Source organism: Myotis myotis, unplaced genomic scaffold (assembly GCF_014108235.1).
Source record: "Myotis myotis isolate mMyoMyo1 unplaced genomic scaffold, mMyoMyo1.p scaffold_m19_p_2, whole genome shotgun sequence".
Lineage (NCBI taxonomy): Eukaryota > Metazoa > Chordata > Mammalia > Chiroptera > Vespertilionidae > Myotis > Myotis myotis.
The window spans coordinates 14552986-14566637 of NW_023416324.1; positions in this window are offsets into that span (position 1 = coordinate 14552986).

The window sequence follows — 13652 nt, forward strand, 5'->3', positions numbered from 1 at the left end:
AGTGTGTGTGTGTGTGTGTGTGTGTGTCCCCTCTTCTCTACGCATAGGCCCTGTTGTACACACATAAAGGCTACAAACTTGGAAGGGTGATTTACAACCACTACCTAGAGCAGTGGTTCGCAACCTTGGCTGCACATTAGAATCACCTGGGAATCTTTTTTAAAATCCTGATTTCTGGGCCTCATCCTCTGGAAATTGTGTCTTTGTTACTAATGTGTGGCCCCCACCCCATAACAAAGAAGCAGAATTTCCGGAGGATGAGGCCCAGAAATCAGGATTTTATAAAGATTCCCAGGTGATTCTAATGTGCAGGCAAGGTTGAGAACCACTGACCTAGAGGGATAGACAGGGAGGGAAAAAACTGCACAGAGAGCACAGGGCCTTTAATGCTACATAAAGAGGAAGAAAGAATTGTGTGTTGGTGGTCCAGTGTGGCTGGAGTGCAGAGAACGAAGTGAGGAGCCCCTGCGGGAAATCCTCGCTAAATACTCACCGCTGGCTCTGACTTTCTGCCGAGGCGCGTGATTGCTCTCAAGGAGCACGGGAGGCATGTGGAAACCACCTCAAGGCCGAGGCTATTCCAGGAGAGAGGCTCATCTGGGTCAAGCTTCAGCCACTGTGCAGCCAGGTTTTTTCATGACAATCCGCTCTCAAGATGCACATGCAAGTCCTTGGGAACTCAAGTCACACCGCTTGATCTTGCTTGTAATCCAATTTGGCGCTTAGCTGACTGTTTCAAAAATACCCCGAAGCTGTGTGTGCGCACATACAAGCCTGGGCTTTGCTTCTGTGCACAGAGGCTGCGTGGGCCCCTGCCCGTGGAGGGTGCATCCGTCAGGGGAGGCTAGGCTCTGCTGCAGTAACAAATCTCCCCTGCGTTTCAGTGGCGTAGAACCACGAAGGTTTCTTTCTTAGTCACTGTGCATGGCCACTGTGGCTCCGCTGGGGCTCTGCTTGTGGTGGGCACCCGGGCACACAGGGTGAAGGAGTGGCTGCCAACCCAGCTGTTGCTGTGCTCTGTGATGGAGGGCGAGTGAAAGGGCTCTGGAGGGTCTCACTCGGGCAATAAAGTGCTCTGCCCGGAAGGGATTAACATCGTTGCTTGAGTCCAAATGCAGACACTACCTCACTGAGGCAACTCCTTGGGCCCATCTCCTCCCCTGTCTGTGTAAAGGGGATTAGAACAGTTTCTATCCCTGGCCAGTATGGCTCAATGGTTAGAGCGTCAGCCCACATACTGAAGGGTCATGGGTTGGATTCCTGGTCAAGGGCACCTACCTGGGTTGCAGGTTCTCCCTGGCCTAGGTCGGGGCATGTGTGGGAGGCAACCAATCGATGTGTCTCTCTCACATTGATGTTTCTCTTTCTCTCCCTCCCTCCCTTCCTCCCTCTCGCCCTCCCTTTTACTCTCTCCAAAATCAATGGAAAAAATATCCTCTGATGAGGATTTTTAAAAAAAAAGAAGAATGGGGAGGCTCTTGAGTTTTCTCTGATCCCCTCCTGCCAGACAGGTGATGAGCCTGGTGTGTGAGGATGTGGGGGGACAGAGGGCTGGTGGGACTGGGGAAGGCTGAAGTCGGGGGAGGTCCCGGCCGCTTGATACTTCCTGTGTTTATCATTGCTTTGTTCTTGGGGCCCAGTTGTCACCACATAACTGCAGCACCAAACCCACTTGCTTCCCTTCACATGCGCCCACCCCCTCCCCACCTCCCCCACCAATGGCTTCTCTCTGGGATCATGGCCCCCTCCCTCTCCCTCTGTGCCCACAGAACGGGGTTCCCTCATGTCAGGGATGAGGCTGCATCCTGAGATGAACCAGCCCCTCTGGGAGCCATCGCTGTAGCCAAACCCACAGGCTCACTGAGGATCACACCCATCCCCTCTTCCAAGGGCTCTGCCCCTATTGAGCACGTACTGTGGGCCAGCTCCTCTACCGCTGGGCTTAAAGGGAGTCCCCAGGCTGAGGCTGGGGGTCAGCTCAGGGCCCAGAGCCAAAGGCCCAGCTCCTCCTGCCTCAGCGACAAGGGCAGCTCTTGCAGTGATCTCCCCAGGACAGTTTTCACCCCTGGAAGCAGCCCATGGGTGGGGGAGGTGGGGCTCAGAGGGAGAACAGGATGCATTTTGGATGTGAAAGGGAATCTCTGGCGGGTGCTGCCCATCGTGAACACCTTTCTGACCTCCGCTAACCTCCCTTTGAAAAGAGAAACTGGCCCTCAGATCCAGAGCCCGAAACTGAAGAAACTGCTTGATTAGCATCGTACTCATGCGATTGCTTAGCTGTTTATGGCAACCCCACAGTTTCCCATTCACACAGTTCCCTGGGAAAATAAATTACATAAGTAACAATGAGTTGGTTTTAAAAAACAACACCACCAAATAGCTGTCAGCACAGGCAGAAGTGAAAGTGGTTTCGAATGCCTGCGAAGTTTGAGAAACACGGTCCAAGGTTTCGGGGCTGGGAGGTGGGGCGATTTAACCCTGGTTTTCTCCTTCCAGCTGAGAGGACCCTGGCCTGGAGGCGGCAGAGCTGACTCCCAGAGGCCCAAGAGTCCTTATCTCTAAACATCTTGGTGTCAGGCTCCTTCCTGTCTCCAGAGCAACTCTGGGGAGGTGGTGGTGACCCTGAAGGCTGGCTCCTGGGTGGAGGCCTCCTGGGTGTGAGCTCAGCAGCCTGGCCTGGGGCCACCGAGTGGCCTGTGGCTCAGGACCTGGGAACCATTGGCCTCCTCTCTTCCCACCCCTTCCCCATCGCTTTTCCTATAAACCAGTGGTTCTCAACCTTCCTAGTGCCGCGACCCTTTAATATAGTTCCTCATGTTGTGGTGACCCCCAACCATAAAATTATTTTCATTGCTACTTCATAACTGTAATTTTGCTACTGTTATGAATCGTAATGTAAACCCTTGGGATCACAGGCCATCTGGTTACCTGACCTCCCCCCCCCCCCCCGCCCGTGGCCACAGTTCCAGGTAAGGCTGAGGTTCCCTGGCACCGAGGGCCTCCCGCCCTGTACCTCCTCTTCCAGGTTCAGCCTCTCCCAGCACCCCCAAGTGCTGGCTCCTCACTGCTGACAGAAGCTGCCTCAGTGAGTCTGTGGTGGTTTTCAGGCACCTTCCTTTTAAAACACCTTCATGGCCCAGCCTGCTGGGGTCCCCAAAGGTGTGGATGGAGTCGGCAAAGAAGGAATGACACGGAGACAGCGTTCAGTTGATCAGCAGCCTAGCCAGGATCTCTAGCCAAGTTCTGGTCAGGATCTCCAGCCAGGTTCTGTTGATCAGCATAGAGAGGTTCTCCTGCCAGGTTCTCCAGGTTCTCCAGCCAGGTTCAGTCACCAGGGGTTCTAGTCAGGTTCTCTTGCCATGTTCTATCTCTAGGTTCTGTGGCCAGTTTCTGTCCAGGATCTTTTGCCATGTTCTCTCGCTAGGTTCTGCCTCTAGGTTCTGTCTCGTTTCTGTCTAGGATCTTTTGCCATGTTCTCTCCAGCGAAGCTCTTCTGTCTCTAGGTTCTTTGTAGGTTCTGTGTGTAGGTTCTGTGTCTAGGTTCTGTGTCCTGTTGTCTTGTTACATCTGTATTTATACCAGTTGATTCCAATCCTATCAATCTCTATTCCAAAGGTTAGGGCGTTTCTTATCTCCATTCCAGGGAGTAAAGATTATGTAGCTTAAGCATGATTGTTCGTAGTTAAAGTGATTAATTACCCACCTGGCACTTAGTTAAGGGGTTTTATTCCCTCCCTAACTTCAGGGGAAAATCCCTACCTGGGGAAACAACCTTTCTCAGAGAGGTGACCTTGGTTAAAACACATAGTGCCAAGAAGGTGAGCAAACATATTAAGAACAGTATGCCATATATGCCAGGTCCCTTGAAACAGCAAGGATGGACTGGCTCCTGGCACCAGCCAGTGCGGCTCAGTGGTTGAGCGTCGACCTATGAACCAGGAGGTTGTTAATGTAAAAAACATTCAAACCTGGAAAGAATTTTTGTGAGTTTATTTGAGCCAAACTGTTGACAATTGCCTGGAAGCAGAGCCTGTAATGGTTTACATCTGTATTTATACATTTCAATCAAAGGAAAGGGACGTAGGTGGGTTACATGAAATCCATTGGTGATAGATTAGAGAGGTGGGAGAAAGCAAAGCAGGGGGCGAGGGACCCCTGGGATTGGATAAAAAGTAAAATGATAGACACATACTTAGGTGGGTGCAGGAACAATGAACATGATAACAACGAAGGAATTCCTGGTATCTGTCCTGGCGCCCAGGCACATTAGGTTGTGCCCCAATGGGTCCGGAAAAAGGGAAGTTACAAGTTACCCAGACATTTAAAGGGTATGTTATTATAGATGCAAAAAGCCAGATAGGCTCAGTTAAGGTAAAGGTTGACCTTGTCAGTGAAGATACCAGCCCAAGATGTAACTACCCACTATAGAGCAGTTAAAAAAAAAAAAAAAAAAGGAGACAAATGTACTACTCTTTGTAATATTTTAAGCAATAACAAAAAAAAATAAAAAAATAGAGGACTATTTCCCACCGGCTGAGGTAAATCTAGGAGGGTTGTCCCTTTTATGGCCTTTTCTTGTCTGCCGGTCGCAGGCCAAACCAGAGTCAATTCCCTCCTTAATGACGGTCAGCAGCTTGGACTCGCCTCTAATCCTACATCTGTCTGCCCCGTGGACTGTGACTTCCTGGAGGGCAAAGACCGTGTCCTGTAGCCTCGGCCTCAGCTTTGTCTCTATCCCTGTTTCTGTTCGTTGCGAGTGTGCTGTGCAAGTGTAACCCACGCATCCTGGGACCCCGGGGAGCTGGGGCTCCGCACCCGCGGGCAGAGCATTAAATAAGACACAGGCCATTAACCAAGAGAAGCTAAAAACAATTCCAACTATGACTTGTGTCTTTCGAATACACTTTAAAATCCTTTCCCCTCCGAGTCCCCGTTCCTTCTCCTCCTGCTTTCCTGCTTCAGGCCCTCTATGACACAAAACCTACAAACCAGTTTGTCCAAAACCCAGAGTCACCTGTCAGAGCAGAAGCAGGTGTGGCAAGTCAGCTGGTCGTCCTCCAAGACCCCGTCCTCCTCTTCCTCACGGGCACGAGGTGGCTCCGCTGAATGGCATTTCCCAGCCTCCTTGGCAGGCGTGGCCGCAGGACTGAGTCCCAGTCACGAGAACGTGAATGCAAGGGACAGAGCCTCCTCCAGGCCTCCGTCTGAAGCACTGTGCCCTCTTTTCCTCCCGGCTGGCTGAAATCAGACACGGTCACAACCGCAAAGACGGCAAGCCTTAGGGCAGTGATGGCAAACCTGACACACGAACTTATTTTTTTGGCTGATTTTTCTTTATTAAATGGCATTTAAACATATAAAATAAATATCAAAAATGTAAATCTTTGTTTTACTATGGTTGCAAAGATCAAAAAATTTCTATATGTGACACGGCACCAGACTTAAGTTGGGGTTTTTCAAAATGCTGACACGCCGAGCTCCAAAGGTTTGCCATTGCTGCCTTAGGGGGTGGAAGGAACCTGGGTTTCTGAATGACTGCGTGGAGCAGCGATGCCCTCCACACCTGGGACATTCTCCCCAGGACTGTTACGTGAGAGAGAAATACACTTCTGCGTTCTTTAAGCTGCTGTGTTTTGGAGTTTCTTTCCCTAGCAGATTAACTGTACCCCCTAAATCTCTGAGCAGGGGAGGGAGAGATGCTGGCTGAGTGGTTTCCACCAGAATCCCCTTTAGGAGAAAGGGGGAGCAGAGCCTGGGACCACTCCCACGTGACGAGCTCTGTGCCATCCCACATTGCGGAAGGACTGAATGGCTGGGGGCAGTTGCCATTGCAGTGAAAGATGACAGTTTCTTGTGCAACGAAAGGGGAAGGGGAAAGATTGAGGTCACAGGTCATCAGGGGTGCAGTGTCGACAGCGACTCAAACGCAGTAGAAGCCACCTTCCTCTCGCCCAGCATCGTCTGCTACAGGACCTGGGCCCCTGCAGCCCTTCCCGGGAGGAGAACAAAGCAGCCCCCGTCGTTTCACCAGGGCCTCCCTAGAGCACAGTGGCTGGATTGACCAAGGCCACTCTGGCCGTTAGAGGCGGAAGGGGCCAAAAGAACCCCAAGAGAGGATTTGGTGCCAAAAAGGATTTGAAACTGGAAGCAGATGGGGAAGCCAGCAAGGGAACTTCCCGAGGTGGAAAGATTAACTCAAGAAGCTGCTGCGGAAGACAATGGATGGAAATGAGCGAAGGGATTCCAGGAAGGAGAGGAGCCTGTGGCCCCGGCACCTGGTGAACGCCTTGCAGCTTGCAGGGTGGCGGCCATTCGCTCTGTCAGTGCTGGGGGCTGGCGGGAGGCAGGAGGACTGAAGCACGAGGTCTGAAAAGAACCAGATGATGCGGACAAGGCCCACTAACGTAATCTGCAGAACCCTGTGCAGAATGAATGAAACCTGGGCCCTTGTTCAAAAAGCAGAGAAAATGTGTCATTAAAAGCACACAGGAAACTTTCTACTTCCTTCTGTAATCTCTCTCTCTCTCTCTCTCTCTCTCTCTCTCTCTCTCCCTCCCTCCCTCCCTCTCTCCTTGTCACTGTGATTTTTATTTGCTATTTAATGTCATTCTGAGTAAAGAAAAATGTAAAATTTAAACAATTAACATGAGTTTTATCATTCATCTTTATATTATGCAATATCGGTTTTAAAGACAAATATCAGAGCATTTAACTCGTATGTAGAATCACAGAAAATACGTAATCTGTATTTGATGGCTTTTCCCCCAGGGTGCCCAAGCTGCCAGAAGAGGCAAACAGGAAGATGAACCCCCTCCCCCCCCCCCCCCCCCGGCCCCCAGCCACAGAACGAGGGAGCTAGCGCTCCTGGGCACAGGGATACCCTCAGGATAAAGACTCATAGACACCCAGGGGCCCCACCCCACTGCTGGGACAATCCCACTCCTGGCAGCCCTGGCAGAGGGGCAACCCCCAAACGTTTTTAAACTGCCATTTCAGGATGACCTCCCTTCCCCTGTCCTGTGCCTGTGACCAGGGGCCCGCCAGGCACCAAAGACAGCCACAGTGGGTGGGGCCTGGGGTACTAATGGGCCGGGAAACAGGTGGCAGGAGCCGGGACACATCTGAGCTGAGGCCAAGTGCCTGGCACATGCTCCCTTGTCCCATTTGACTCACTTACAAAATGCACAGTCAAAGATAAAGTTACTAAGAATTTCAGGACGGTGATGGAGGAGCGCCAAATGCCAAGCATGGACTCTTCTGAGCACAGGGCCCTGTACACGGGCAGCACACTGGCAGCGCTCCCAGGAGCTGGGCCTGGGAGGAGGAGAGGGCCTAAGTCAGTGTTCAGAAGAGGCTTTGTTCATCAAAAGACGTTGATGTTTGAGCAAAGACTTGAAGAAGGAGAGGGGATGAACCACTCAGGTTTCAGAGGGAGGCGTGTTCCAGGCAGCAGGAACAGCAAGTGCAAAGGCTGCGAGCTGGGCACGTGCCTAAGTGTGTCCCAGGGACGCAAGAAGGCCCGTGTGGCTGAATCAGATGAAGGCTGCTTCTCCTGCATTTGAGTTGCTAATGGCCCTTGGGGCGTGGGCTTATTTAATCACCAAATAATCCTACCAGGTAGGTTTGGTCTCTGCTGACTGTACAGGGAAGGAGCCTGAAGCCTGAGCAGCAGTGTTTGGAGAAGGGAGACACCCTGCACCCATCCATGCTCTCCTCAGGCCCCACGAGATGAGTAGACAGCAGCACTTAGCTGAGCCGGGGGTGGGCCCTCCAGACAGGGCGGCTTCAGGAACAGACACTGGATTCGATCCCGTGGAGGCACATCAAGCACCCGGTCCTGGGGAGGGGTGACGAGGCCTCGGCATGAATGGGTTACATATACCGTGACTTGGGACAGGGTTCCTCAAGGTCAGGTTCGCAGGTCCTCTGTATCTACATCTCCTGGGGCACAGATTTCTGAGCCCCACCTGTGGATCCAGAAGCTCTGAGGGTGCTGTCTAGGAATTTGAATTTTTAGGAAGCATACCAAAGGAACCGCAGCTGTAGGGGCAGAGGGCAAGGCATGGGTGGTAGCTGGAAAGGGGGCCCCAAGGGAGACAAGCATTCACATCCCCTCAGGGGGGTCTGGGGTGGCTTCCGCTGGCCTGCCACCTATAGCAACGACTTCTTGTAGCGTGTGTGCGGTGTATCAGCTGGGTGTTGGAGGGGGGAGGATTTTGCAGGGTAGAGAACCCGGAGAGAAGGAGAGAGCATTCAAGCAGAGGGAACTGCATAGGCCAGTGATGGCGAACCTATGACACGCGTGTCAGAGGTGACACGCGAACTCATTTTTTTGGTTGATTTTTCCTTGTTAAATGGCATTTAAATATATACAATAAATATCAAAAATATAAGTCTTTGTTTTACTATGTTTGCAAATATCAAAAAATTTCTATATGTGACACGGCACCAGAGTTAAGTTAGGGTTTTTCAAAATGCTGACACGCCGAGCTCAAAAGGTTCGCCATCACTGGCCTAGGCAGAGATTTGGAGGCTGGGCATGCCTGAAGGAGAGGAGGAAGGCAGGTGAGAGGAGGTTGTACACAAACTTCCTTTGCTCCCTACTATGACCAAGGGACACTGTGATTATTTCACTCGGCTGCAACTGCTGAGAGGACAGGAGTATTGCGAATTGGCCCCGATTGACTGGATGGGTAGCCCCGCTCCCCTTGCCTAAGCTCCCAGATGGATGGATCAGCTGGCCCATTGGCCCAACTTCTCTTCTTCCTTCTAAGGAAGAGATAGATGAATGATTTCACAGGCTTTTATCCCAGAGAACAAAGGGGCTGGAGGGTTGGTGGGATGAGTGAGCTTCTGTGTGGGTCATGGCTGACCTTATGGCCCTTCCCTGGGTGGCCCTCAATGTGCTGGCTGGGTAGAGGGCCTGGGAGGAAACCTGTCTCTCGACTGGGGCCCCATGCCTGCTCTGGCTGCTCTTCTGCTAAGAGCAGTCACACCCTGAGGGGCCTTGGAGGGTTGCTGGAGCTGGCTGGTTCGCAAGAACAGATTGTTAAATATTCAAGAACTTTGCAAGCTGGTTGGTAAACTTTTGGTAACTTGAAATTGGACATGATAGATGTATTTACACCATGGAAATTCATGGGAAAAAAATCAAGAACTTTTGTAAAATACAAGGAAAATGACTTACCAGCAAGAAAAATTCCAAAAACATAAGCCTATGAGTAGAGAGCAGCACTTAGCTGAGTTCATCCCCTCTCCTTCAAGTCTTCGCTCAAACATCAACGTCTTTTGATTATGAGTCAAGACATAAAATTACTCCGTCAAGTTGCTCTGCAAGTTCTCAACCCTTAAGTTCTATATTCATGCTGATAGAGATGGGCTTGTCCAGGGATCTCTGTGGCAGGCAGAGAGTGAGGACAAATGCAGGCCCTCACGGTAAGAGCTAAGTGCTCTCAAACAAATCCTGTCTTGTACATGAGGAATCTGTTGCTCAGAGAAGGGAAGTGGCTGGCCTAAGATCACACAGCTGGTGGTGGCGGGGCTGGGATGCAAAGCTGTGGTGCCTGCCTTATTGCACTCAGCCCATCTGGCAGGTGCAGCAGAGCCCTGTAGCCTTGTCCTCCTCTTAACACAAGGTCAAGAGCCCTGAAGACAGGGACATGGAGCCAATGTAAGAGGGAAGCTTCCTTGCCCTGAGTTCCGCTGCAAGAGGGTGGCAGAGGCAGCCACTTCCCGGCCTCCCTGATGCCAGTCTGTGCTGTTTCCCCATTTTGCTGGCCTCTGTGTCTGTGTGGTGACCTCCGGGCCAGAGAGCGCCAACGAGAGCAAGGGAAAGAGAGGCAGGGGACTCATCAGTTGCTTTGTTATTCTTAATGAGCTCAGCAGCTCCATGGCCGGAGACCTCCCTGTGGTTGCCCAGGCGGAAGAGGAGACAGCTGCTGGGCCTGCCCAGGATGGCAGTCTGGGCAGGTAGGGCCCCTCAGGAGCACCTCCCCCACCCCTTGAGGTGCTGCTGCTTCTCCACTTGCAGAAGTCATCCAACTGCTGGGCACACTCTGAGAGCCACAGGACAGAACTGGCTCAAGTCCTCTGTGCCAGGCACTGGCCAGCTGCTCCAGGGAACCCTGGGGTGAATGATGCTCTCAGCTGCTGCCAGAGGCAAACAGGTTCACCAAAAACCATAAAAAAGGAATGATAACCAGAGTTACCACGTGGTGTGTCCGCTGAGCTCTTGCCACATGCCAGGCACTTATTTATTTATTTATTTCCACATATTACCCCACAGAAGCCTCTGCAGCCCTTTAAGGCAGGCTAACCCCCATTGTACAAATAAGGAAACTGAGGCTCATTTAGCTAAAGTTGTGTGTGTGTGTGTGTGTGTGTGTGTGTGTGTGTGTGTGTGTGAAGGAGGGAAGTGAGGTGTGTGGGTAGCTGTGACTGGGGGTATTGGGGTAGAGGCCAACTAGATGTTCTGGGCAAAGGTAGGGAGGCTGGCAGAGTTGAGAAGGCAATCTGGCTGGATGTTTCTGGAAGAGGAAACAGCATGGGAAGAGTCTGAGGGGGGAAGGGTTCAGAGGCAACTGGTTGGGGCTGCTGGGTCAGTGGAACACAGCAGGCAGAAGAGGCCCTGGAGGTTGGGTGAAAGGGCAGAGCCAAGTCTAAGCAGGAAACCCCTTGGGCTCCTGACTCACCAGTAACCCAGGTTACCTCTGATTCCTTGGAAGAAGGCTGTCACAGACCTGGGTCCAAGTGGGGAGGAGGTGGCCCTACCCCACCAGCAGGGAGTGAGGGTGGGGCCCTCAGGGGTGAGGCCGGATTACCTACAGCTCAGGCTGGGCCAGGCTGGTTCCAATCCCAAGAGAACTCCCTTCCCTGGGGGCCAACCAACAATTATGATAATAGCCACTCCATCTTCACTGTTTATCCAACACTTGCCATGCCAAAGGTTCAGGCCTGTGGAGTCACCTAGAAAAGGGATTTTATTTTATTATTATTTTAAAAAATATATTTTTATTGATTTCAGAGAGGAAGGGAGAGGGAGAGAGAGATAGAAACATCAATGATGAGAGAAAATCATTGATTGGCTGCCTCCTGCATGCCCCCCATTGGGGACTGAGCCCGCAACCTGGGCATGTGTCCCCGACCGGAATCAAAGTCCTCAGGCTGACTCTCTATCCACTGAGCCAAACCAGTCATGGCAAGAGATTTTTGTTTTATTAAAATATGCAACATATATAACACTTACTATATGCCAGGCATAATTCAAAAGATGTCTCAAACATTACTCTTTTAATCCTTACAAACACCTATGAGGTATAATCCCCATCTTATTTATTTATTATCCCCATTTTACAGGTGAGGAAACTAAGGCTTATAGACTTAAGTAACTTGCCTAAAGTCATCAAGTAGAGAAGTGGAGGAGATGGGATCCAAGTCTCCAGGAATCCATGCGTTTAACCACGGTGCTTTGCTAGTGGGAGCAAGAATACATACTGCTGTAAAATCTCCCATTTTACAGATGGAAAAACTGAGGCCTAGCCAGATGAAGGGACTGGTTGGCTCACAGGGAAGTAGGGAGGACAGATCACTTGAGTCAGAAAGCAGAGGTCCTGATCCTAGCCGTGGCTCTGTCTTGGTTCCCACTGCAAGTTCAAGTGCTAGCTGGAGAGAAGCTGAGAACCCTCCTAGCTCCCTGGCGCCTTCTATCTCATTGGGGTCCCTTCAGGGCCCAGTGTGGGGAGAAAAGCAATAAGATTACAATTGACACCATTTTCTTAAGGACAAAAGCCAGTTATGCCCATAGTTAGCTTCCCTTTCCCTTTAATTGTTTCTCCCCCGCCCCCCCCCCCCCCATTACTAAAGGATAGATGATCATTGTACAAAACTTCACAAAGGTCAGATAAAAAAAGAGAAGAAAGAAAAAAATATCATCTTAAAATTCCTTCCTGAATATATTTTCAAGATTACTTTGCTCCTTCTCTGTTTTTTTTAGACACATTTGAGCCGGGAGGCCAGAGGCTTGGTTTCCTGTCCTGGCTTGCGGTGTGACCTTCAGCAAGCCCCTGCCCTTCTCTGGGCCACATCTCACCTGTGACATGAAAGTTTGGACATGGTGACCTCAGATGAGGCTCCTTGCAGCTCTGACCGTCTGTTACTGCTTCTGTTTCTGGAACTGGCAGAAGGAGCACAAGCAGGCTGCCCGTCTGCGGGGGATGCTTGGCTGACAGCTCCCAGCAAGTCACCTCCGGGAGGCTGTGATGGCCCTATAAACAGCCTTCACTGCAGGCACAGCATTCCCAGGCCTGCCTGCCTCACTGGGCCCATATGGTGCCCCCTGCCAGCCGGACACTACCAGCTGCCCTTCACCAGCCAGCCCTGAGTGATTGCTTTTCCAACAGGCTCCAGAATGTTCTCTCTACTGTCCCAGGACCCAACCGACTTGGGGTAAGGGAGATGGGGAGGGGCTTAGCTCCGTAGCCACAGTCCTTTGTGGGAGAAGACAGCCTGGTGTCATGAAAAGCTGAGGAGAGAGGGAGAGAAGAAGAGAGGAGAGGGACATGGACTTTATTCCAACTCCATTTGGGCCTCTTGCTAGGCATTTGGGATTCAGAAATGAAGCAGAAACACCTAACTGTCCTTGAAGGACACAAAGTCTAGTTCTGAGAAGCGTAGAAATAGACAGCAGCAACACTTGCCAAGCCCAAAGCTCAGGCCTGTGGGGTCCCCTAGGAGAGGCCCAACCAATGGGTGACAGTCAGGGAAGGCGTGCTAGAGGAGGCAACTTTATAGGTGAGTTCTCAAAGACAGGACGCAGCCTTTCCAACTCATGTTATTTAATCCTTACAGACAGCCCTGGGGAATGGCATTGTTTCCCCTTTTACAGACGAGGCTCAGAACAGTGAGCTCACAACCACCAAAAGAAGGAACATTTGGGTCCAAACTCCTGGCACTCTACTCTGGCCCCTGCACCTGGGTTGGAATTTGACCCCAGCCTCTGACTCAGAGACCCTCCGTGAGTGCTTCTCTCCTGGGCCTTGGGCTCTTCCCTGTAAAGCGGGTCTATTGCTGGCTGCGGTGTGGTTGGAATGACCGAAAAAACACTTAATTTATAAATGGAGAGAGGAAATGTCTGCAAGGCCTCCTATCCAGCTGGACATAGCACAGCCCAGTCTTTCCCCAGACACAGAAACAGGACTCCTGCCTTCGGGCCAGGCGCAATCCCAGAGGTTGGTTTGCCTTGCCGAGGCACCCCCATCTAGAAGCAGCCAGAATATATGTGCTCTGCTTTGGACTCCCTTTGGCAAAGCCTGATGGGATGGCACAGGACCCTAGAGAGAATTCTAAATCCTGGAGTTAGAACATCTGTGCTTGAGGAATTCTAGTAGCCAGACTCCCCTCCAAGTGCCTCCTAGCAGGCAGGGCAGGGCAGGGTGTAGGTCAGTGATGGAGAACCTTTTGAGCTCGGCGTGTCAGCATTTTGAAAAACCCTAACTGAACTCTGGTGCCGTGTCACATATATAAATCTTTTGATATTTGCAACCATAGTAAAACAAAGACTTATATCTTTGATATTTATTTTATATATTTAAATGCCATTTAACAAAGAAAAATCAACCCAAAAAAATGAGTTCGCGTGTCACCTCTGACACGCA